Below are 27281 nucleotides of genomic sequence, written 5' to 3' on the forward strand. Positions count from 1 at the left end.
ATTTGGCCCAGTGACTCTTTGTAATGTGTAGTCAGAGGACTAATGTTCAATATCCCAAGTTGGGATTTATTTTAATGCATACCATTATCTCTGGTCACAGGAAAGATTAAAAAAAAATATATATATATATATATCTATCTTCCCCTCCCCTTCACCCTGCTTAGTTTCCTTCTTCTTGTTCTAGTCCTGAAAAAATGAATAATATATTTTAATTCGTTGTATTTCCTCTATTGATTGTTTAGTTAGTGACTTTGCCAACTTCCTGGAGGTTCATGTCGGATTCTGCAAAAGGACTGCATTTCCTTTTGGAATGGGGACTGAGAAAGAGAGGCAGCAGGGTCCGGGTTCACCAGCAAATTGTGAGTACACAACTTGCTTTCTTCCTTTCTCCCTGTCTGGTTTCCTCCCTTCTGCTCTTCCTCCTCTCTTTCCACGGACACAGATTGTGCCTGCAGCATAATCCACTGTGATCTCTCTCTCTCTCTCTCTCTCTCTCTCTCTCTCTCTCTCTCTCTCTCTCTCTCTCTCTCTCTCTGTCTCTCTCTCTCTCTGTCTCCCTGGTCTGGTCTAGACTTCAAGTAAAACAGGCTTTTGACAATTTCTTAAATGAAAAACAAATAAACACATAAACAAATGGGAAGTCCAAGAGACATATGACAGAGGGGTACAAGTCAGAAAAATGATTTCACACACTGTAATTACATATTTTTATTTCAAGGTTTGGAAAGATAGAAATTAGATAAAAGAATTCTGTTTGATTTAAAAGTAGTGTGGAGTTCCTCTACTGAATTTATCTACTAAAATATTTTCCCCATCTCCTTTCCTTTCCTTTCCTTTCCTTTCCTTTCCTTTCCTTTCCTTTCCTTTCCTTTCCTTTCCTTTCCTTTCCTTTCCTTTCCTTTCCTTTCCTTTCCTTTCCTTTCCTTTCCTTTCCTTTCCTTTCCTTTCCTTTCCTTTCCTTTCCTTTCCTTTCCTTTCCTTTCCTTTCCTTTCCTTTCCTTTCCTTTCCTTTCCTTTCCTTTCCTTTCCTTTCCTTTCCTTTCCTTTCCTTGGAAAATGTGTTTGTTTTCTTGATAATCACATATAGCAAACCACTGTGGGTCAGAAATTAAATTATAAAACTCAAATACTTTTATAAGATTTTCCTTCCCCAAATTAAAATGTAGTAATGGATAACTACTACACAGTAACCAAAGCCTTCTAGGACATGAATATTTTTCCTTGTGGTGGATATTAGAGGAATATTTGACAAAATCATTTACAAAATTAATCAGAAGGGCTGAAACAATTAGTAGACTTTATACTTTTTGGTTATTCATTTTTTTCTATGCTGAGCATAACGGAAAACATTGGAAAAACTCTGAAGAAATCTTTTATTTATTGCTATGCCAGAATTTATGTCTTCTCTCCCTGCCTCAAACAATTCCAACACGTACAAGAATTAGTAAAACAATATCTTTTAGTGAAAAGAATATGGTGACTTTTATTACCCAGAAAAAGCAATGAAAACTGTAATTAAAAGGCAAAGCTGCTAGGAGAAGTTGGAGAATAGTAGAGGGTTCTGCAGGCAAGAATCTGGCTCAGAAATTAATAATGGACAGAGATAGTATAAAAATATGATCGTATATTTATGAAGGCAAAAAAGCAAACAAGCATCAGAATGAAAGTTGTTTTGCTTTAACTGCCAAAAAAAAATCAACATGCAAAAAAATTCTTTTTAGATGTTATATTTATATGTTCCTGAAGCCTTGTATGGGGCTTGGAAGAATTGAGGCATGGTAAAGAGGGGTGTATGGGTATGTGCTCATATGTGTTCCCCAATAAATGTCAGTGTGTATCTGGAATAAAGTAGGCCTTGAGTGAATGGTGAAAAAGATAATTAAGGATTATTACATCTCTTAAAACTTTACAAATACAAAGTAGCACTAACAAATTCTCTCTTTCTCTCTGTCTTTTCTCAGTCTCTGTTTCTGTCTGTCTCTAGGTTTCTTTCTCTCTTTATCTCTGTCTCTGTCTTTCTCTGTGTCTCTCTCTTTCTCTCTCTCTGTCTCTCTGCCTCTGTGTCTGTCTGTCTCTGTGTCTCTCTGTCTCTCTCTGTTTCCTTTCGACCATGGTGTTTAGAGGGAATTTGCAGGAGGTAAGGGGACATGCCCTAGCTAGTTTCCAACAGGGATGTTGTTGAGAAAGGTAAATTGAGACTCCTGACACCACACTGCCTCCCCATCTCCCTCCTCTGTTAGGCTGTTTGTTAAGGCTGCCACTGAAACTATTGCCTTGTAAATCTTTGCTCACATTTTCTAATTTGGGTAATGTTTCTTATCCGGGAAAGCCCTCTTTATTAGCTGAAAGGTCCCTGCAGTGTCCATTAGATGGCATTGCTACATCTAGAGTCATGGTGGTGAAAATGATTATCAGTCTTGGCTGGGATGAATTCAGGGCTTCATCTTCTTCTCTTCTGGACTTTCGCCAGCTCCCTTATAATACTTGATTTAAATGCTTCCCGTGGCCCACCACTGAATGACACCTTTCATGCAAGACTGTCAGAACCCAATATTATGAATAATTACAGAATTTTGAGCTGTCTTTAAATGGGTTGGCTCCTAAGGCATAGCTACCAGTTGAGGCCATATGGTTTTATGTGTTGAAAAAACAAACAAACCAAAACAAAACAACAACAACAACGACAACAACAGTAAAACAAATAAAATCCAAAACCTTGGAATTGGAATCAGCAGACCCGGGTTTAAATCTGCTCTTTGGTACTTGTGTGTGTAACACTGGACAAGTAACTATATTTCCCTAGGTCTCACTTTTCTCCTAACTACAGTAAGTAGGTTTGAAATAGACAATGTGTAAGATTTCTTTCAGCTTGAAATATTATCAGATTTACTAACTTCCTGACCATGGGTATGTTACCTTCCCTCTTGGACCTTGATATTCTCATTTGCAAAAGGACAGGATTAAATGACCTGTGTAGCTCAGTGGGCCTGTGATGTCGAAGAAATGTTAACCATTTCAAAAGAATTTTCAAAATAGAAGATGAGGCAATGGACTAGTCATTTTAATATTTTATTAGTTACTTGTTCATTTTAAAGCAATAGGCATTTCCAATAGGTTAATTAATTTTTTTTTTTCATTCAACAACTACTTATTAAGTAGCTTCTGTGCAAACACATGTAATTAAGAAAAAGTCTCTTGGTGTCATGACACTTACAATCTAACATCTAATTCATATAAAATGAGAGTCAAATATGTTAATTACTGCAAAATCTGCCTGCCTGAAAAATAGTCGAAGAAGGAACATATAAAAAAAATAAGGACAGCTGTGCTATAATCATTTAATCTGTGCCTAATATTATCTGAAAATTAATTTTAAAAAATTAAACCTATGTCCCTGGATATAATTAGATATAGATGAAATGGTGACTTGCATTTCCTAATACTATCACTTGTTAAAAAGAAATACTAATCCCTTAGCTCCTCTGAACATTGATCTGAATAACCATTTCCCATTTTGTTACCAAATTTTCCCATTTTGCTCTTTACTAAAAGAAGTAAATACTCAAAAGACAGCCATTTTATTCACAGGACTGCAGAATCATAGAATGCTAGAGCTGGAGGGACCTTCGAGGTAAAATCTTTGTTTTTATGGAGGTGGAAGCCATGGCCTAGAGAAGGGAGAAGGTTCGCTTGTAGCTAGTGACTAGTGACTAGTTGCTAATTAATAACGAGCTGGCATTAACACCCAATTCTCCCAGTCTGGGGTTCAATACTTATCTAAAAGAATTGGCATATTAAACATGCCCGAAAGTTTTTTTTTAGTAACAAACTGTTATTTGTATTGTATAACAAAATGTTATACATATTGAAGACCTGCATTTAAATAGTACACAAAATGGGGATATTTTAAAAATAAAAATGATCTGGATAAAACTCAGAGCAAGACCTGAATTCTACCTTTACTGAAACTTGGATTCAAAAATTTCAAATTAATTGTCATCGGTAATAGAGTTAATTCAATGCAAGAAACTATTGAAGGTCTGCTTCTAAAGGCCATTTGACCCTAAAAAAGGTGGTGAAGTATGTGGGTGCATGAGTAAGGAGGAGGGTGGGAAAGAGGTTGTGGGGTGGTGGGGGTCTGACTACCAGGAGGGTAAATGAGAGGAAAGAAATATGTCCAATTAAAAAGTACTTTTGCAAGGCATTAGAAATAAGTAGATTTGATATCACCAAATGGTTCTACCAGTAGGGATTCCACACTTTATTGTTCTTGCAAGCTGAATTACAAAGGAATGTTGAGACTTAACAAATGCACATTGATAGATCATTTACTCTTAGTTTACTAATGCATAAATTCAAGTTCAAATTGGTTGGGAAGGGGAGCAGGAGAAGCAGTTTCAAATGAGCTCTGTTCTGCTTTATTGATTTTGCCTTTTGTGGAAAAACAACATTTAGAAACAGGAATATTAACCATAGAAAGGTAGATAAATTGGAAAGAAAAAACCCTTTAAAAATTCACTTCAGTTAATAAATGTTTGTTGATTGCATTGACTTAATGACCCTAAGCTAGGGACAAAAGGATGAAGAGACATAATGTTTATTATGCCCAACTCATTTCACATGAATTGTTTGTGACATTAAGAAGTCCAATCCTCTTGGCAGCATTTTACAAAGTAGTTGTTTCCTTAGAAGAACAGAGTGAACTATTTAACACATTTGTACGCGCACACACGCAATTTAAGGAGCTTTCTTGGCACAGGACCCATCCAGACCCATGCAGAAAAACGTAATTGAACATTTCAAAGGATAAGTTAATTTTAAGAAGAGGTGCCAAGTGATGCCCATTTAAATTAAATTTTGAAAACTATTAATTCCCACACAGACTTACGTTTGGGTTCCAGTCAACCTTCTTTTTGCCTTGTAGAGTTCACAGAATCACAGATTGTTTAGAACCAAAAAGGAACTTTGAGATCATCTAGTCTAACACTCTCCTCTGAAAGATGAGGAAACTGCAGAAGGTCACATCGTCATCTAGATCCTGGACGATGTCTTTTGACTCTCAGTCTGGTGTCCTTCGTGATTATAATTGTGACATTCTAAGTTGGCCATGTGGCCGCAAACGTTTTCTGACGTGAGTCTAAAATATTTCAGGCTTCGAAACATGAGAAAGGAAGCAAACATCATGTATGCTCTAATATTGAATGGTAATCATTTAGAAGAGTGATATAACTTAAATCGCCATTTAAAATTTTCAAGTCCATTGGTATGGGGAGCAGGCATGGCCTCAGCTGATGGGAAAATTGTCGCCTTAGATCAGGTTTTTCCTGGGGGAAGAAAGTATAATGGGTAAGATCTTAGCAGAGGGAGTTTACAGAAATAACACAGGGGTTAGTGTCATGCCATGAGACCTGTTTAATCGTACGCATTACCGAGTTTGAGCGATGGTGGGCTATTTCTATTTGTAAACTTTTCACTTTCTGTTTTTGGAGACAGCCCTGTTTGGTCAACGTGAGGGAGGAATGGGGATTTGATTTTTTCCTTTGGACAGCTGAATAAGATCAGAGAGCTTGCTTCATGTTTTGTTTTAGGTTTTAAAAAAATCCTACAAAAACTTCGGAAGACAAATACAACAAAAAAATACTATGCCCTGAGCCAGGGGAGGACCTGATTTGTAGAGGAATAGGTTCACTATGACAGCGACATTTCTACTGCCAAGATAAAATTCTCATAAATGTTGAATATATTTTACAGGGAATTTAATTTGAGGGTGACTGAAGGACTTCAAGATGTGTGTGGGTGAAATACCAAGAATGAATAAATAAATAAACAAGGACTCAGAGACTTACACATGGCCTTTCCAAGCCAATGCAGAGAAATTCTGTTGCAAATAATCCGTGAAGAGAATTTGAAGAACTTACTAGTAGAAGATGTCTTAGCAAATGGATCTTCATTTAATATCTGAAAAAAGGGAAGGAAAGAAAGGAAATAAGCACTTATTAAATGTCTGCTATGGGCTAAGCACTTTATAATTATCTCATTTGATCCTCTCTACACCCCTGGGAATTAGATGTTATCCAACCCCATTTTACAGATGAGGCAACTGAGGCAGACCACAGACAAGGTTGACTGACTTGCTCAGGGTACTATAGCTAGTAAGTATCTGAGGCTAGATTTGAATTCATATCTTCCTGATTCCAGGCCCAGTGCTTTGTCCACCGCACCATCTATCTGGTTCCTAGACCAGGAGGTCTGTATCATTTGCCAACATTGCTCCTTCAAGGCAACTGGACGTGTCTCCCTGAGCCTAGGATCAATGTCTTCTCAGTGGAAGAGACTGAATCCACTCCCATTCTGGGTAATCGGATTTGTAGACAGTGTCAGAGGTAGAAGAAGGACCTCAAAATTAGTCTAGCCTAAACCACTGGTTTCATGGATGAAGCTGAATAATACGTTGGATAGAATAATGAATCTGGAGTCAGGAAAACCAGGGTATGAATCCTGCCACAGATGCTTATTAATGTTAACTCTTGGCAAATCATTTAACCTCTCTGAGGATCAGTTTCCTCATCTACAGAATGGGGTAACAATAATACCTATCTCACAGGGTTGTTGTGAAGATCAGATGAGGCGATATTTGTAATGTACTTAGCATGATGCCTGGTACATAGTAGGTGCTTTATAAATATCATTATCATTATTATTTTATTATGAGATGAGGGAATGCATTCCAGCAATGGAATGATCCAGGAGAAAACAAGGAGGCAGGAGAAGGTTGATCAAATTTGAGAAATACTTGTTTCTCATCTTATTTGCTCAAGCAGGAAGATTCTGCATTCATTCCAATTCAATTTAACAATCATTTATCTTAATAAATTTACCTTAATATCTACTATGTGCAAGACCCTGGGAATACAAAGACAAAAAAAGAAAGAGACCTTCCTCTCAAGGATCTCGTATTCTTTTGAAGAGACACAATAGGAAAGAACTGGCCAAAAGGTAAAGGGGTCTTGAAGTATAGGATAGGGAGTAGGAGGAATCTTTACATAGATGGCCTTCCTTTTTTTTTTTTTAAATGTAAACTAGAAGTCATGGCCCTCTGCTAAGAGGGAGAGTGATGTACAAGGCTTGAGGAGGGGAGGTTTGGAATGGCTACTAAGGGTGGCCATGTTATATAGATAATCTGTCAAGAATAAATAGATTTCTGTGAAGCAGTGAGAGCCTAGTGAGATCAGAGAGCATAAAATTGTTATAGACAGAGTCAAAACAATCGTACGTCTTTCTCCACCAGCATGCAATTGCCCTCCAGCAGGAGCAGAGATGGTGAACGGTGGAGGGAACCAAAAAAGATACCCCAAGAAGACGACTAACAAAATATCAATACCCATTGGCCAGTGTGCCTCTTCTCCCATCTCTACAAAACCCTTGTGAGAATAATCCATACAAATGTGAAAGGCATCCTTGATGAAGATAGGAGAAAGAGTACGGTGGGCTTTCCCAAATGATTTTCTTCATCAGGTCAAATTATTAGAGTTGGAGAGTTGACTGAAAGATATGTATAAGACCCCGATGTTCTTCTTATTTGTTGACTATTAATTTTTTAAAAATCTTTTGATTTTGCTAGAGCAAAATGTTGCCTTAAAGTCTTTCCACCAACTAGGTGTCTCTCATGTATATGTTAAAAACAGCCACGATTTCTTGGTTTTTTTTATTTTGGCTAGGCAATGGGGTTAACTGACTTGCTCAGGGTCACACAGCTAGTAAGTGTCAAGTGTCTGAGGCCGGATTTGAACTCAAGTCCTCCTGACTCCAGGGCTGGTGCTCTATCCATTGAGCCACCTGCTGTCCCAGCCAAGATTTCTTGATGCAAAAAAGTAGATAACTTTGTTCAATAGCCTTCTGATTATTTATGTTAAGTGAGTCATGAAACATGGAGACTGATGCTTATGAAAGCACACAGTTAGTGAGGATGTTCAGCATGAATTCATGTGGAGAAAAGGATACCTATAGAACAGGGGATCTTAACCTGGGGCCCATAAACACCATGGTTTCTGCATAGATTTCTAGAGGTCCATGAACTTGGATATAAAAAAAAATTACATTTTTATTTTCACTAATCTTTAGTTTTCTTTGTAATTTTATATATTTTATTTTATTTTGCTTTTAAAAACATTATTCTGAGAAAAGGTTCATAGGCTTCACCAGGATACTATCAAAGGGGTCCATGGTACAAAAATAGTTAAGAACCCTAGCTTTAGGAGGTGAGATTCTCTTTAAGTTTCTATTTTGCAGATCACATTGTATTAATTACATTAGGCCCTGGAACATTGTAGAGCCTCCTAAATGGGATTCAGAATCACTTAGGAGTTCTGCCAAATTATCCACACAAGAAAAACCAAGTAGATAAAGGATGCCTACTATCCACACGATGATATGTGTTTGGATGGAAGATCCATAGTGGTGGTCCCTATGCCTATCCATATCTATATCATCATCTATCTCCATGTCTGTCTTTATCTATACCAGACATACTAGATGGACAAGGGAATGGTCCCATAATTTAAGAGGAAAAGGAGAACATGTTCTATTTGTTTTGAGAACTTGTACCTGATTATTCCAAGTTTCTTCTTGAAAGAAAGGCCTACTTTTCTTTAACATTGTCATATTTTCAGTGATTCTATAGAACTGTGGGTCATTCGTACCAGTCTCAGAACAATTAAAGGTGTAATGCTCCTAAATGGTGATGCAGAAGTACATGGGGGATGGTTGTTGTTGTTCATCCTTCATTTTTGAAGAGGACTAATGACATTATGAATGATGTCTTCGCTTGTCTGCGAAATTAGATTTAAGTGAAGCAGAGTTGCACAAAGTCCTCAGCCTCACTCTTCCTGAGTCACAGAAATCCAGTGGCAAGACAAAAGTCAAGACAACTGGCAATGGCCTGGGAAGCAGTGGATGACCTTGGCATCTTTGATGTCTAAGTTCTAAGCATTCCACAGCGCTTTCTTCAGATGACTCCATGGCTGTTGAAACAAATTGTTCTCATCTACCCATTGCAGGGAATGGGAAAGTCTTCCCTGGGAATGTGCCCAGGGAAAGTCTTCACATGTTTTGGGTAGACATCCCCCTAACTCCCTGACAGGTTTGGGGCCTGTCAGTTACCCTCAACCTGGTCTAACCCATCCACTGAGACAGTTAACTGGAATGTGGCTTCTATGGCTACAGTTTCTTGGAGTCACAGATGAGAGTTGGGTGAATGAAGCGAACATCAAAGGTGAATGAGCAGCCCAGGAAAGGGTTTGACAAGTCTTCATACCAGAGGTGCTGGTCTTCCTGAACACCCCATGAGAAGGTCGAAGGGGAAGGGGCATAAAGGATGACATTGAGAGAGGGATGATCAAGGGAGAAAATGGAATTGACATATAATGAGAGAATCAGGGTTACCAGGCTGGTAGATTGGGGAACGGCATAGGTGTAGTTTACTTAAATATCAGCAAAGATTTTTATCAAGGTCAGTTATGCTTATGACAAGATGTCAAGTTAGAGGGAACATGATATTACAATCAGAAGGCTTCAGAACCGGTTAATAGGCAGATCCAAAGAGTCATCTTTTGTGATTGGCACTCAGTTTGGAAAGAGTTCTTCAGTGAAGTGCCCGAGGCATCTGTCCTTGTCCTTGCCCTGACAAGCATTTTTTATCAATAACTCAGATAAAGGCATAGTCAAATCAAATCCACAAGTATTTATTAAACACTTGCTGTATTCCAGGCACTTTAATAAGTACTGGAGTCCAAAAAAGGCTCTCCATTTAATGGATGAAGATAGCATACAAACAACTATGTAGAAACAAGTTCTACACAGGATCATTTGGAAATAATGAACAGAATGAAGGCAGTAGCAACAAGAGGGATTGGGAAAGCCGACTTGTAGAAGGCGCAATTTTAGCTAGGATCTAAAGGAAGCCAGGATGTGAGGAGGGAGAGAATTCCAGGCAAAGATGGCAGGGCACTGACTCATCAGATTTCCACACTGCACAAAGCTGGGAGGGATAACTAATACAGAGGAAAACAAAGTCAGATGCAAAAGGATTTCAATAGGCTATGTCCACAATTTTTTTTGGGTGGGAGAAGGGGAGATGGGGGATGGGTTTTGTACCTATCAATTCAGCGCTATAAGGAATTATTGATGAGGAAGCTTTCCTTACTAATGTAGGTTGGCACCTTCTCTACAACTTACAGTCCTAGAGATTTGCTTGGAATGCCAACAGGTCCAGTCCAGAGACAGGATTGGAACCCAATTGCAGCTCATGGTATGAAATTTTATAGTATTTTTGAACATTTTTAAAATTAAAAAAATAATAATTTTAATTTATGGAATAAAACAAGCATTTCCATAACAGTATAATTAAAAATGATAATTGCTTGTGAAGCTGCAAAGCTATTATGTACGACTTGCTATTCTTTTTAATTATAAAAAAATCTTATTGTGTGCATTTCTTTTTTCCCCCTTTTTTTCTTCCTTCCCCCTCACCCTTATGAAATTTTTAAAAAGATAAATCTTGCCTTATACATGAATACTAAAAATCAGCTTTACAAGTAATATGGCCTAGTCAATAACACATTGCCCTTGGCATCAGTAAAACCTGGATTTCAATCTTGCTTCAGACATTTATCAGCTGTGCCACCCTGGACAAATCACTTATCTGAGCCTCAGTTTCCTTATCTCTAAAATGAGAGGGGACTGGACTCAGTTGTGACTTCTAGTTCTAAATCTGTATGTAACCCTATGGTAGGAGACACGTAGATAGTAGTTCATCTGAAAAAAGGTCTGAAGAGTTTAAATCCAACATGACCCAGTAGTCTGATATGGCAGCCAGAACTTGAAAGTTAATTTAAACAACACTGAGAAAGGCATGGCTTCCAGGAATAAGGAAGGAATGGTCCCACTGTACTCTGCCCTCTTGAGATCACATATGGCTTAATATTTTTAGTTTAAGAAGGAATTTGATTAAGTAGAAAACATGAGATAATGCACTTGAGATGCCATGTATGTAAATTATTAATTTTATTGATAAAATTAAAGTTAAATTCAGGCTCAGAAAGTGGATGGGACTTAGCTAAGGTCGTAAAGCTAGTAAGTGCCAAAGATGGGACCAGAATCTAATTTTCCTTCCTTTCGGTCTAAGGCACATTCCCCTATGTCATGCTGCCTTCCAACTTCTTTCCATATACTTATCCACACAGGCACCTCGAGGAAGAATGAATACCTATGACTCTTCTCCCTACACCAAACAGAAGATCACATCCTATTCCTCATCTTAAAAAACTCTAGAGGGGGAGAACACTTCAAAGTGAAGTGTTACTACTATTCATTTTAAAATTTCGCTAAAGATAGCATTGCCAATAAGATCCATCTAATTAGATAGATTTATTTATATATGGATACTTGAATCCTCTAAAAATATTGTGTTCTCCTTTTATGGCATAAAATAATACTAGTAACTGGCGCAGTGGGAATAGGCAGCTGTGGTGTTGTGGAAAGAGCTCGGGACTGAGAGAGACTGGGATTCTATTCCTAGCTCTCCAACTAATTTTTTGTGTTATCTTGAGCAAAGCATTCCAACTCTCTGGGACTCAGTTTCTTCATCTGTAAAATAAAAATAACCTGCCAACTGAAATTCTGTTATAAAAAAAACCTTAATAATGGATAGGAGAAGGATTTCTGTATAAATGAGAGTTATTACTATTATGTTCCATCCCCTCAGTATCCTAACTTGTTGCCTTCCCAAGGGACAGATCAGCCTAGTAACGCTGATCAAGTAATTATTCTAATGTATTATAGTGGAAGGTCTGGGGCGGGGGGCTCTGGGTTCTATTCTAAGCTTGGCCTCTAACAGGGTGATCTCTGTTAAATCACTTAACCTCTTGGTGTCTAGTTACTTCATCTGTAAGACGGGGATAATAATATCTTCTCTTTATCCCCATTTCACTAGTTTTGAGAATGAGGATAAAATGAGATGATAGATGGAAATGGATTTAAAAAAATAAAAGATCTGGACAAATTCAAGGCACTAATATTATTTTTCTAGCTTCCACTAGATTGGCTGTCTGCCTTTGGCTCAAGACATCTTCTAGTGCTTCCAAAGGTCTACAATTTCATTGGTGCTGGTAGTAACCCACTAACTTGGGTTACAACTTCTCCAAACCTTACAGTTTCAAGTTATTATGGCCAAAAAATTCATCCCCTGGGGGGTGTGTGTCAATTTTTTTGTGAGCTTTTTAAAAATATATTTTTATTTATTTCATTAAGTATTTCCCAATTACAAGTAAAATATTTTTAAACAATCATTTAAAAAAATTTGAATTCCAAATTCTCTCCCTTCCTTCCAGTACTACCCCCTCCTTCAGAAGGCAAGCAATATGATTTCAATTATCCATGTGAGGTCATGCAAAATATATTTCTACATTAGCCATGTTGCAAAAGAAAACACAAACAAAATGAAGCAATAAAAATAAAGTTTTAAAAAGTACGTTTCAATCTGCATCAGAGTTCATCAATTCTCTCTCTCTGAAGGTAGATAACATTTTTTATCATGGGTCCTGTGGCATTGTTTAAATCATGTATCCATTTTGACCTTATCTTGGTATTCAGTATGAGATGTTGATCTGTGCCTAGTTTCTGCCACACTATTCTCCATTTTTCCCAGAAATTTTTTTTTTGTCAAAATGATGATTTCTTACCCTCAAAGCTTGGATTTTGGGGTTTGTCAAACATGAGCTTACTGTGGTCCTTTACTACTGTGTGTTGTGTACTTAATCCATTCCACTGATCCACCACTCTGTTTCTTTGCCAGTACAAGATTGTTTTATGATTACTGCTTTGAAATATAGTTTGAAATTTGGAACGACTAGACTACTTTCTTTAACATTTATTTTCATTGACTCCCTTAATATTCTTGACCTTTTGTTCTTCCAGATGAATTTTATTACTAATTTGTCTAGCTCTATGAAACAATTCTTTGGTACTTTTATTGGTATAGCACACTAAATAAGTAAATTAACTTAAAATTGTCATTTTTATTATATTGGCTCAGCCTACTCATGAGCAACTAATATTTGACAATTATTTAGATCTGTCTTTGTGTGAAAAGTGTTTTGTAATTGTGATCATATAATCCTTGGGTTTGCCTTGGCAGGTAGACTTCCAGGTATTTTAAATTGTCTACAGTTATTTTAAATGGAATTTCTCTTTCTATCTTTTCCTGCTGGATTTTGTTGGTAGTATATAGAAATGCTGATGATTTATGTGGGTTTATTTTATATTCTGCAACTTTGCCAAAGTTGTTAATTATTTCAATTGGTTTGTTAGTTGATTTTCTAGTGTTCTTTAAGTTTGTGATCACAGCATCTGCAAAGAATGACAGCTTAGTTTCCTCATCGCCTTTTTTTATTCCTTCAATTTCTTTTTCTTCTCTTATTGCTATAGCTAACATTTCTAGTACAATATCAAATAATAGTGGTGATAATGGACATCCTTAGTTCACTCCTGATCTTGTTGGGAAGGTGTCAAGTTTATTCCCATTACAGACAATGCTTGCTCTTGGCTTCTGATAGATAACCATTTATCATTTTAAGAAGGCTCCATTAATTCTCATGTTTCTTAGTGTTTTAAATAGGAATGGGTGTTGTGTAATTCAAAGATTTTTTCTGCATCTATTGATATGCTCTTATGATTTTTATTGTTTTTGTTATTGATACGGTCAATTATGCTGGTAGTTTTTTTGATATTGAATGCATCCTGCATTCTTGGTATAAATCCCTTCTGATCATAGTGTATGATATTTGTGATATATTGCTGTAATTTCCTTGGTAGTGTTTTATTTAAAATTGTTAAAAAATGATATTCATTAAAGAAATTGGCCTATAGTGTTTTTCTTCTTTCTTTTTGCCCTCCCTGATTTAGGTATCAAAAGCATATTTGTGTCATGAAAGCAATTTGAAAGGACTCTTTCTTTACCTATTTTTTTCAAATAGCTTATATAGTATAGGGATTAACTGTTATTTTTTCTTAAGGAGCTCATTGACGGCTTGTTTAATTTCTTTTTCTAAGATAGGATTATTAAAGTATTCTATTTCCTCTTCTGTTAATCTGGACAGTTTATATTTTTATAAATATTCTTCTGTTTCTCTTACATTTTCAGTTTTACTGGTATATAATTGGGCAAAATAATGCATAATAACAATAATAATAATAATAATAATGTTTTGATTTCATCTTTGTTGGTGGTACATTTCCCATTTTCATTTTTGATACTAGTAATTTGGTTTTCTTCTTTCTTTTTCTTGAAAATCAAATAAACCAATGGTTTATCGATTTTATTTTTTCCCATAAAACCAGATACTAGTTTTATTTATTAATTTAATGGTATTTTTACTTTTAATTTTATTAATCTATCCTTAGATTTTCAAGATTTCCACTTTGGAGTTTATTTGGGGATTTGAAATTTGTTCTTTTTCTATTTTTTTTTAGTTGCATGCCCAATTCATTCATCTACTTTTTCTCTCTTTTATTGATACATGCATTTAGAGATATAAATTTTCCCCTAAGTACTGCTTTAGTTGCATCCACAAATTTTGGGATGTTGACTCGTTATTGTCATTCTCTTTAATGAAATTATTGTTTCTATTATTTGTTCTCTGACACATTCTTTAGGATTAGATTATTTAGTTTCCAATTAACTTTTAATCTATGCTCCCATGGCCTTTTATTAAATGTAGTTTTAATTGAATTTTGGCCTGAAAAGGGTGCATTTAATACTTCTACTTTCCTGCATTTTGTTGTGAGGTTTTTAAGCTCTGATATGTGGTCAGTTTTTGTGAAGATGCCACGGTTGAGGAAAAACGGTATACTCCTTTCTATTCCCATTCGGTTTTTTTCCAGAGGTCTATCATATCTAACTTTTCTAAGATTTTATTCATCTCTTTGACTACTTTCTTATCTATTTATGGTTAGATTTATCCAGCTCTGAGAGGGGATAGTTGAGGTCTCCCACTATAGTGTATAGTACAATGTAGTTTAATTGTTTATTTCCTCCTGTAATTCATTTAACTTTTCCTTTAAGAACTGGGATGCTATGCCATTTGGTGCATATGTGTTTAGTACTGATAGTACCACATTGTCTGTGGTTCCTTTTAGTAAGATGTGATTTCTCTGCTTATCCCTTTTGATTAGGTCTATTTTTGCTTTTGCTTTGCCTGAGAACATGATTGCTACCCCATTTCAGCTGAAGCGTAATAGATTCTGCTCTTGCCCGTCTTTCAACTCTGTATGTGTGTCTTTCTGTTTCAAGTGTGTTTCTTATAAATGACACATTGTTGGTCTGGTTTCCAATGTATTCTGCTATCTGCTTCTGTTTTATGGGTGAGATTGTCCCATTTCCATTCACAGTTATGATTACTAACTGCATTTTACTTCATTCTATTTTCTTCTGATTATCCTTCTCTTTCCCTCTCTCTCCTTTTTTTATCCTGTTCTTCCTGTAGTCTGTTTTACTTCTGACCCCAGCCTTCTTTTATCTACCCTTTCTTTTATCATGCCCCCTTCCTTCTTTACCTTGTCTCCTTCCCCTCCTACTTCTTTGTTAGGTAAAATAGATTTGTATTACCAACTGAGTGTGCGTGTGTGTGTGTGTGTGTGTGTGTGTGTGTGTGTGTGTGTACATTTTGCCTTATAAAACCAATTTAGAAGTGAATGAGGTTCAAGTACATCCAACCGCTCCCCCATTTACCCCACCACTATAACCACTATAAAATCACTTACCTGCACACCTCTTCCCTCCCCTCCCCACTTCCTCTCCCTTTTCCATTCTCCTAGGAATCACTCTTTCTTGCCTATCCATTTTTTTTACATCATCTCCACATAATTGACTCTCTCCCCTACCCTCTTTATAATGCAGGATGCTAACTGCCCTAATAATGATAAAGTTCTTGAAAGATACATGTATCATTTTCCCAAACATTTTAACCTTACTGAGTCCCTTATGAGTTCTCTTTCATGTTTACCTTTTTATGTTTCTCTTGAGTCTTGCATTTGAAAGGCAAATTTTCTAGTCAGCTCTGGTCTTTTTTTTTTTTTAAATCAGGAATCCCTTGTGAGTCCTCAATTTCACTAAATGTCTATTCCCCTGCCCCCAAGAATTATACTCAGTTTTGCTGGGTAGGTGATTCTTGGTTGGAATCCTACCCCCTTTGCCTTCTGCAATATCATATTCCAAGTCCTCCAATCCTTTAATGTAGAAGCTACTAAATCTTGTGTAATCCTGACTGTGCCTCTATGATATTTGAATTGTTTCTTTCTGGCTGCTTATAATATTTTCTCCTTGACCTGAAGCTCTTGAATTTAGCTATAATATTCCTGGAAGTTTTCATTTTGGGATCTTTTTTAGGTGGTGATTGGTGAATTCTTTCAATTTCTATTTTATACACTGGTTCTAGGATATTGGGGCAGTTTTCCTGGCTAATTTCTTGAAACGTGATGTCTAGGCTCTTTCTTTGATCTTGGCTTTCAGGCAATTTGATAATTCTTAAATTATCTCTCCTCAATCTGTTTTCTAGGTCAGTTGTTTTTCCAGTGAGGTACTTCACATTTTCTTCTATTTTTTGATGGTTTTGACTATGAGTGTTTCTTGATGTCTCAGGAGTCATTAGCTTCCACTTTCCCAATTCTAATTTTTAAGGAAGTATGTTCTTCATATGTACTTCGTGTCAATTTTGTTCGTTAAGATGTTATTTTCTTCAGCATTTCTTTTTGTGCCTTTTACAAAGCTGTCAATTGTCTTTTCCTAATTTTCTTCCTTTGCTTTCATTTCCTTACCCAGTGTTCTCTCTACCACGCTTATTTGAGTTTGAAAATTTATTTTAGCTCTTCCAGAAATTCTTGTTGGGCCTATGTCCAATTCACCTTTTTTCTTTGAGACTTTGTCTATCTTGACTTCATTGTCTTCTTTGAGTTTGTGTCTTAATCTTTCCTGTCACCATACTGTTTTTTATGGTCTGGTGCTAATTTTCCCACCCTCTTTATTGAATTGTAACTTTATGTTAGTGTTGAGCTCTGTTTCTGATGTGTGTGGGGGGAGGGGCTCTGTCTCAAGCTTCAGGCTTTTTCAAACTGCTGTTTTCAGAGCTAGTTCTGAGGGTTTGAAAGTTTTTGGTGCCTCCAAGATGATCTGATCTGGGGAGATGTGTGGTCATTGCTCTCTTGGTCTGTACTCTGGTCCTTACCCAGGAAGGGTCCCTGATCCCTTGGGATTGCAAATGATACTACTTTTCAAGGTCTCTCTTACCTTGGGACCAGAAATGATACTGTTTTTCAGGGTCCCTGATCCCTTGAGACAAGAAGTGATTCTGCCCCTCAGGGCTCCAACTCTCTATTGAATGTAAATACTCTTCTCTGCCCTTGAACTATAACCCAGAAGTGGATATAAGCAATGGAGTTGCTAAACAACATCTGGTCCTATGTCCAGTGCTAGGACAGGGACACTCTCTAATCTCTTCTGACTAGTTGCCAGGTCCCCTTACCATTTCTGGTTTGAGAACTCCCAAAGCTGCTACAGCTTCTGTCACTACTACCTAGTCTCATGTGGGCTCCAGACCAGCCTCCTTCCCTGTGTCACAGATCTCTCTTTCTAACCTCCTACGTTGTCTTGGGCTGAAAGAATATCCTTGTATTGTCTCTATCACTCCAGAATTTGATTTGAGGCATTATTTTCAAGTTGTTTGGAGGGGAATGTTGGGAGAGCTCAGCATTCTCTACTCCACCATCTTGGCTCTGTTCCTGGAAGTCCAAAGAGCTTTTACTTCACGGCTTTTAAAGCCCTTTGTGTCCTGGCTTTTCCCTACATTTAGAGTCTTAAACCTTACTTCTCTACGTGTTCTCTGTGATTCAATGCTTCTGGCCTCCTCATTGTTTCTTACACAAAACACTCCACTCCCAGCTCAGAGCACTTTTTTTTATAACTGTCCCCCATGCCTGGAATTCTCTCTCTCTCTCTTCATCTTTGCCTCCTGGCTTCCTTGGCTTCCTTCTAGTCTCAGCTAAAAGACCACCTTCTGTAAGAAGCCTTTCCCAGTCTTCCTTAACCCTAGTGTCTTTTTCCAATATATCATGTGTATGTCTTGTTCATACATAATGGTTTGTGTGTTGTCCCCTCTATTAGACTTGTGAGCTCCTTAAGGACAGGGATAGCTTTTCTCCTTTTTTTTTTTTGGTATTTCCAGTACTTAATCCACTGATACATAGTAGGTGCTTAATAAATGCTCATTCGCTTCCCTTGACTTCCATGAACTTAACCCTTCCTCAGATAACAGACCTGTACTTGAAGACTTTCTAGCTTGGTAAAACCTGGAGCTATAACTGGGGCTGGGTGACCTGAATTTTGTCGCAGGGTACTGATGGGAATTGCTGTGGTATTGGTGATGGGTGGTGGAAGGCCTCTTCCTCCTTGAGGCATTCTTCCACTCAATTGTCATCAAGCCTTTCAGAGGGCCATACTGCTCTGTTGCTCCCAATAGACCACTAAGCTCGTGGTCCAATCCCCATACAGGACCTGCTTTCCTAGTATCCCTCTTCATGCCACTTCTTGCTGGGGTTTGGGGAGTCAGAGAGATAACCAGTTATGCTATGAGATATTCAGGCCAGACTCTGAGGGACAGGTTCATGTCTCTCTGGGTGATTGTGCCCAGAGTAAACTACCTTTATATCTCTCTTTTGTCTGAACTGAATTTTCCCTGGGCAGAGGAATTCCTAGCTTTGGCTCTGATAGTTTTTACTAGAGCTGGTGGGCCTAGCCAGGTTCCCCTTCATACCAGAAGTCTCCTCAGAAGACAGCTTTGGTGGAAGTGGCTATGTAGACCCAGCCATAGAATGTCCATCCTTGAGAGCATTCTTTTGTGTGGTCTACTCTGATAGAACAACTGTACTAGAGTTAAATTCCCTTAAATTTCATTAAAGTTAGAGTTAAAGAATTTAGGTTCAAATCTTAGCTCTGCTACTTACTACCTGTATGACTGCTCTGTTTTCAGAGTCCATTATTGGTAGTGGTGGTCAGGAAGGATAAACCAGCCAGTGTCCCCTTCATCATCAAAAAAAAAAAAAAAGAAAACCCCCCCAAACCAAAAAACAACAATAAAACATGCAACACAGCAAAACAGGAAGGAAACAAAAAATTTACCAGGTTAATCATGTTGATCAAAAACATTTGGTATTCCTCTGTTATTGGTTAATTCTTTTGTTTCTATTCTGTTAGAAACTATGGGCTTTATGTAGGACTGTGCTTCTTGTATTTTATATTTATTTGATTATTTGTTTTTGAATCCTGAGCCAGAGAAGCTGGGAGTCTGAGGCCCAGAAAATGTAAGTCACTTTTCCAAGCTTGTTTCAGTTCAGTCATTTTCCAGTTGTATCCTCCACTTTGTAACCCCATTTGGGGTTTTCTTGGCAGAGATACTGGAGTGATTTGCCATTTCCTTCTCCAGCTCATTTTACAGATGAGGCAACTGAGGCAAACAGGGTTAAATGACTTGCCCAGGGTCACAGTAGCTTATAAGTGTCTGAGGCTGGATTTGAACTCAGGAAGATGAGTGTTCCTGACTCTAGGCCCTTTATCCACTGGCCACCTAGCTGCCCACACAGGGAATAAATAGCAAAGCTGAGATTTGAAAGCGAGTTCTCCAACTTATGACTTCTAACTTGAAACCAGGTTCTTTAAAGTATGACTTATGTCTTCCATTAGACTCCAAGCTGCTTGAGAGGAGGGACTGTTTTTGGCCTTCCTTTGTATCCCTAGCACTTAGCGCAGTGTCTGGTACTAATAGACACCTAATAGATGCTAATTGACAGACTACCTGTATAACCCTGGGGACAGTTCTGTACCATGAAGTTATGCTCATTGTCCAAATAGATAAAATGGACCTTAGCCTAGGATTTACAAGGTTGGCTCAGGCCACACTTATCTCGGGCTGCTTAACCTCTCTTGGCTTCACTTTTCTCATTTTTAAAAGAAGATTGGTCTACATGACCTTTGTGGTTAATTTTTTAATTTCAATTCTGTGATCTCACAGTGCTCCAAGTTGGGCTAGAAGAGGGAGCTGCCATGTTCTTGCCCTGCCTATCTACCTCCCTATTGCTCATAAAAGGGAATTGTTTTTGGGACAGAGGAGAAGGACACAGCTTAAAGAGCTGCCTCAACTATCCTTGGAGACCATTAGGCTCTGGTTCCTTTTGTCAGTAGCATCCACGGTCAACACAGAAAGGAGCTGGTTCATGGCACAGAGCTCAGGATTAAACCTCACTGACCAGACTCACAGCACTAGTGGTAAAAGAAAGACATAAAAATAGATCTGAGTGTGTTAAGAGAAAAAAGCTGGATTTCTTAATCAGAATGAAGGTCCTTATAATTTTCCTTGGGACTGAACTAATTTGTAGCCTCTTCCATTGAAGAAAGCTCTTTTATAAATAATGATCTGGTTTTGGTCATTTTTTTCCTTTGCCACTAGTGAGTCATAACAACATTTAATATTGAGAGTTGAAAGGGCCTTTCAAATCATTAAGACCAGTGGTGTCCTGTGTAAGTAGTAGGACATAGTAGAAAGAGCCAGTATGTGACATTGCAAGATCTGGGTTTAAATTTCTCCTCTATTACTTCTCCCACTCCCAACCCCATTTCTTTTGCTACTACTGCATTTTATCTATAATTTTCTCATCTATATGATAAGATAGTTGGGTTAGTAGCTCTCTGAAAAGATCCCTTTCACCTCTAAATTGTGTAAGTTTTACTGAAGATTAGAGAAATGACTTGCAGTTCATAGACCCACCTAATTTGGAGGTTGCAATCATCCTTTTCTTCTTAAAAATGAAACAGTAAATCTTTTTAGGTTTGCTTGTGGTTGATATGAACTGAAATGAAAAGAAAAAAAAACAAGCATTTCTTATATATTCCCATAATCCATCATTTAAAAACCTCAGTCTGGGAAGGATAACGAATGAAAATCTATGTTTTTCCTTTGGGAGAAAAGCTCTCTAGTATTCATGAAATGATTTCTCCCAAGATGCTTAAAATAGTTTCTCTCTCTCTCTCTCTCTCTCTCTCTCTCTCTCTCTCTCTCTCTCTCTCTCTCATCCTTCCTCTCTCTCCTCCTGCCCTCTCTCTTTCCCCCTTTTTTCCTTCCTCCCTCTCTTTCTCTTCCTCTCTCCCTTCCTTTCTCTCCACCTCTCTCCCTCCCTCTCTGTCTCTCTATCCTCTTTCTCCCCCTTCTTTCCCTTTCCCTTTCCCTCTCCCTCCCCACCTCTACCCCACCCCACTGCTACTACAATTCTCTACAATTTGGCCAAGTCTCACTTGTGTCTGTGACTGTTTTCAAAAATTGACTGCTCCACCTTCAAGAAGTCACCAGTTGCTGGGTAAGAGCCTCTTCTACTGTCCTTTTTGGGCCCTTGATGGGGGAGGACCCCAAAGAGATGATTAATGGTTGTTCAATTTAGGCTTGACATTTTGAGACCATATTTTTTGTTATTTAATAGCAGTCTGGCATAGTGTTTGGAGTCAGGAAGACCTGGGTGCAAATTCTGACTCAGAAACACACTGTGACAACATGATGCTGGAGAAGTAGCTTTAGCTCTCAATGTGTTGGGCAATACTAGTCAGTCAGTCAATCAGGATTTATGAGGAGCTTACTGCGTCCCTGTCACTGTGCTAACACTGCTTCTCAGAGACTAGAATTGCAGAACAGTTATTAATCTGAATTGGTAGAGGGCATTTTCTTACTGGGAGTCCCTTATGCCAATGAAATCATAGATCTGAACCAAAAAATAAGTGTAATAGTCATGGGTCATTATTGTTGGAGTCTGTGAGCTGCTCTGAAGTATTATGTATGCCAGAGAGGGGGCTCTGTATTATGTCTACACTAGCAAATTGAAGAGGATAGTTGAAGTACTTATCCAAGTAATTTCATTCCTCTCTTTTGATGTAGTTCAATATATGCTGAAAAACCAGTGATGTCACCATGTGGACACTCCATGGAATGATGCAGGTGGAAACCCTCTCTGCCACATAGAGATGGTTTTGTGAGTGACTATGGTCACAAAAATTTCATTCCTGGGGGTCCAGACCTCTGGTGATGAACGTTTCCACACTTGACTCTGCTGGTCTTTCTTTGAATGTTACCAAACTTGTTCTAGCTGGTTCTAGGCTGTCATCCCTTCAACAATCTAGATGGCCTCTAAGCAGGGGTTTGCTGGATGGAGCTGCACGGAGAGGCTTAGGAGAGCTGATTGTTAAAATTTCAGAGAATCAGCAAATCTTACAAATTAGGGCTTGATTTGTTGTTTTGGTGATTGTCTAGAATTTAGAAAGTGACCAGAAAAGTTAGTGATGCAGATTAAATTTAAAAGTGTGTCCTGCAAAAACAGCTGGTGGTTCAACATTTACCAGGACAACCGTGCCCCTAAGCCAGTTAGCTGAAGAGTGTTAGATAAAACTACCCACATTCTTTTTTTTCCCCTTTGTTTGAGGCCAGCATAACAATACTAGTTGTTCTTCAGACCCTGGGGTTATGTATGAGTAGCCATTGGCCACTAGCACCAAGCTTGTAAACTTGGATTTAGGTGGAAAAATTTAAAAAATAATGCCTCCCCTTGGGTCATTAAGTAGGAAGGAGGGCTTCTCCTGGGTGATTTTTTTCCCCTTCACATATTCTGGGTGTGGATCTTTTAGAAAGTGAAAGGAGTTTGCATAGCATTTGTAGTAAAGAAAAGAGGGAAATGTGAGTTAAGAAGGCTTGAGTTCTAGTCTCCCATTGACTTTGACATAAACCATATAAAATGATCAATCCATCTTCTTTCTCAGGACCTCAGTGTCGATCTCTATAAATGGGAGTTCTTAAATTTGATAATTTCTACAGGTTCTTCCAGCTCCAAAAGTTTGGTGATTCTGTGACTTTAAAATACTCTAGAGGAGAAAGAGTTCCTAGAAGTTATTATCATCACCATCATCATCACCATCATCCTCCTCTCTTCCTCTTCCTTCTCTTTGCTAGCACTTATATAGTCCTTTAAGGTTTGCAAAGCACTTCCCAAATATCATATCATTTTATTCTCACAACAATCCTGGGATATAGGTGCTAATTTTATTCCCATTTTGCAGATGAGGAAACTAAAGGTGAGAGGGATTAAGTGATTTGCACAGAGGTAAGTGAAAGACACAAGATTTGAATTCAGGTCTTCTGATTTCCAAACCAGTGTTCTTCCTGTTTCTTCACATTTCCAAAGATGAAGGGGGAAGGGAGCGTTCTAGGCATCCTGAAAATGATTCTACCTATCAAACAGATTTTGTACTTCATATTGTCTTTTTTCATAGGAACGATGTTATGGTTGGAGTTGTGTTCTGACCGAGGATTTACCTTCAAATATAGCATAAATAGGACTTTAATAGTAAGTTACAGAAGCTGGAACTACAATATTGTAAGCCTTCTCATCATAATTATAAAAGTAAAAAAATACTCTTTACCTGTCTAGGATAAGCTGATTATGAGCATAATCTCCTCATTATGCTGATTAACTCAGCTTTGGATACTCAGCACCTCAACTCTTCCTCCTCTTCCCGCTGATTGGAGGGCAGGAGGATAAAGTGCTAAACTCCTCCCCAAACTTTCCCTGGTAGAGGGCTGGGACCTGGCGCATGCAGCTCGCTCTCCTTCCATCATCAGCTCTGCTTGGTCTCGACTCCATAGAACATAATGCCTCCATGCCCGGTACCCCAGGCGTTCTGTACCGCCCCCTCGTTTTCAGCTTCCTTTTGTGTATCGTCTTCCGCCTTTAGATTGTAAGGTCCTTGAGGGTAAGGATTATCAGTCTTTTTCTTATCTGTCTCCAGCAGGAAGCACAGCCCTTGGTACATAGTAGATATTTAATAGATGTTTTTTGATGGACATAAATGTCCTGCATACATTGTTTAAGCAAAGGGTCCCAATGTCCTATGAGGCACATAAAAATAAAGTTCTAACGGATCAAATTAGTATAATAGTTATGACCCCCAAACATAGGATTAATAATAACTTTATTTGCCTTTTAGAATTTAAAAAGCCACCAAATTGGATGACTAGAGGAAGATCGAGATGATGTCTCCTTTTCCTCTCATTACATTTTCCTGTATGAAGTGGACACATTCAAAATTATTGTTTACCAGAGAGCTGCCTCAAAGTCCTACATTAGATGCTCAATATATGCTTATGGATAACAGTGTTTGTTACACTGCCATTTTTTTTTAAAGGCAGACCCAACTTCTTTCGACTCATCTCTTTTTGTTTCTTCAAACCTGTTCAGTATCAGATAAAAAAAAATGGCTATCCAGAAGACGTTAAGTGATAGCTATTGGAACACTTCACACTTCATGAGAGAGCCATGTAGACAATGACCTGGTCTTTAGGGACTTTTGAAGAAGTACTTCCAAACAGATCCCACAGAATCTCTAAGAAAGGCATCTGACAGTGTTTTGATAAGTAGAAGCAAATTCCCTTCTCTCCTCTCTCCCCTCTCCTTTCCTCTCCATTCTCTCCTCTCTCCTCTCCTTTTCTTTTCTCTTTCCTCTCTTCTTTCCTTTCCTCTTTCCTCACACTATTCTCAGTGTCTGACATCACCTCTCTCATTCCTCTGCCTACTGAAATTCTAACCATCCATCATGATACCCTCAACCAGAGTTGGTTTCTATACCTCCCCCCTTTTAGAATTCACATAAAAGCTTCTTGTTCCCTGTTGTCCGTCTTATCCACCATTTTGTCCTAGACTGACCCTATTAGACTTCAATATTTTTGAGGATTTATTAATCTTTCTATTTTGCTTTCAAGGAGGTGGCATGGTATGTAGTGGATAGAGAAGTACCATCAAAGCCAGGAAGACCTGGATTCAAGTTCCATCTCTGACCCATATTGGCTATGTAGCCTTGTCAACTCACAACTTTACCCTGAAACTATAAGTTGTAGAAAAGAGACTGACCTATTGATAGAAGGAGATTTTTTCACCTAGGAGTTCTCTTATCAAGTTAATCATAGGTCAGGTCCCTATCTCCCACCTGTCACAGCCTCTAACGGGTACTCAGTAAATGTTGACTAATGAATTTTTGTTAGACTATGTTGCATTTGGGCTTTGGAATTAGAGTTCCTGAGTTTAAATTCTGACTGTGCCTTCCATTTTTAATGTGTAACATCAGACAAGTCACTTAAAGTCTCTGGTGCTCATTTTCCTATAATGGTAGAAAGAAAGAAAGAGAAAGAAAGAAAGAAAGAAAAGAAAAGAAAAGAAAAATAGCTGATAGAGGGATGGATAGATGGATAGACAAATGGATGGACAGACAAAGTGTTTATTAAGCTCTATGTGTCGGACACTGTGCTAACTACTGGGCATACAAATACAAATAAACGAGATAACCCTTGACTTCAAGCAACTTTTAATGGGGGCTGGGCTAAATGCTCTGTCTAGCCCTTTACCACTCTAAATCAAAGCTTCCAAAATGAAGTAGAATCCTCCTTCCCAGGTATTCCATACAGTTTACAAAATTCTTTGCTCCAAAATAACTCTTCTTCAGAAGAACTTTCTCACGGCCTCTATGTGGGTTAGGCACAGGGGAGAGTATTAACAGCCACATTTTACATGTGAGGAAACCAAGTCTGATGATGGTGAAATGACTTCCTCAGGGTTGCATACATAAGTAGCAAGTGCTAGAGAAAGGATCTGAACAGAGTTCTCCCCCGATCTGAAGCTCAGCACATTTTATATGATAATACTCAGGCTAGCCTAGATACATTGCTTGATCCAACAGCTCATCCTGGTCTTAGAGACCAGTCATGTCCAAAGAAATCAGTGGTTCTTAATCTCTTTTCTGTCATGGATCCCTTTGGCGGGCTGGTGAAGCCAATGGGCCCCTTCTCAGAATCATGTTTTAAGATGTGTAAAATAAAACATATATAGGCTTACAAAGGAAAGCAGTTTTATCGAAATACAGTCATCAAGACTTATTTGTTAAAAAACAACACCCCACAAATTCAGGGACCCCAGGCTAAGAAGAACTTCTAGTGTAAATGTTGGTTTTGGCAAGCCCTCCAAAGGGTCACAGGCGAGTGATAGTCCCCCTACCAGCCCCCCACCCTCTCTCACCCTCTGAAGGAAGAGCTGAGCCCTGAAGTGTGTCCAGGTTCATCGGGGAGCAGATGGAGCCCAAGTGGGTCCTACCTCAGACTTCTCTCCTGGCAGCCTATCTCAGCTTTTGGCTTCTTGCTCACACATTCCTATGAGCTCGCTGCCAGCTCATTTCCCCAAAGGGTTGCTCAGTGGTGAGAAACTAGGGATTCTTCCTTATCTTGCCAGAACAGGATGTGTCCTGTAAACTGTGTCCAAAAGGTTTCAAAGCCTCACAGATGATGAGCTAGCAAGTTTGGTCACGAGGCAAAGCAATCTCACAGTACCTGACTACAGTATTTTCATTTGGCCCCCAATAAACACACGGCGGCTATTCTCTCCTTCCCCCTCCCCGTCCCCCCCTGTTGGCATCTCAGCACGTCCATGGCCTTTACTAGTTGGGATGTGAGTCCAAAGGGAGATCCCCGAGCACTGGGCAGCCAAGGTGAAAGTGGGAAATGATACGGGTGAATTCCTGCCATGTGGGGAATGTTTCCGGCAATTCTCTCCCATCCTCTGTTTTTTATTTGTTGATTAGAAATCAGTGTTGGTAGAACTTTTACTGTTCTATCCTTAGCATCTCTCTGGACTGGAGGGCCTGATTCAGCATTCACTGGAGGGGCCCTTAGAACATAGAGTGTCCTGGTTGGAAGGGATTTTAGAATGCAAACTATCAGAGTCACAAGGGAACTTCGAACATAGAATGTCAGCACTGGAAGGGTCCTTAAGACAGGGCTTCTTAACTTTTCCTATGTCATGAAACCCCTTTGCGATCTGGGGCAGGCTATAGACCCCTTCTTGGAATTATTTTTTAAAAATGCTTAATTGAAAGAAATGTTAAATTTCAGTTAGAGGCTAGTGAAAATAAAGATAGGATTTTTTTTTCCTTGTTCAAGTTCACAGATTCCTCTGAAGTCTTTCAATAGACACTGGGCTCCAGTTAGGAATCCCTTCCATAAAATGTCAAAGCTAGTCTCTCCCTGTGTTGATTTCTCACCACGTCATCCTTTCCATACCTCATCGATCTATATTCATTGGCATATTGTCTCCACCATCAGACA

The 27281-nt window shown here is 38.4% G+C and overlaps 1 long non-coding RNA gene across 2 annotated transcripts in view; it reads left to right on the plus strand.

Moving 5' to 3' along the window:
• Positions 1-292: 292 nt before the first annotated feature.
• LOC110210481 (uncharacterized) overlaps positions 293-27281 on the plus strand; it is a 47446-nt gene continuing 20457 nt past the window's right edge. The window contains exon 1 of one of the 2 annotated variants that reach the window (XR_002325109.2): positions 293-359. This is a non-coding gene — a long non-coding RNA (uncharacterized LOC110210481). The remainder of the gene's footprint in view (positions 360-27281) is intronic. The other variant, XR_002325108.2, reaches the window with a different exon arrangement.

This window comes from Phascolarctos cinereus, unplaced genomic scaffold (genome assembly GCF_003287225.1).
Source record: "Phascolarctos cinereus isolate Bilbo 61053 unplaced genomic scaffold, phaCin_HiC Scaffold_2;HRSCAF=192, whole genome shotgun sequence".
Taxonomy (NCBI): Eukaryota; Metazoa; Chordata; class Mammalia; order Diprotodontia; family Phascolarctidae; genus Phascolarctos; species Phascolarctos cinereus.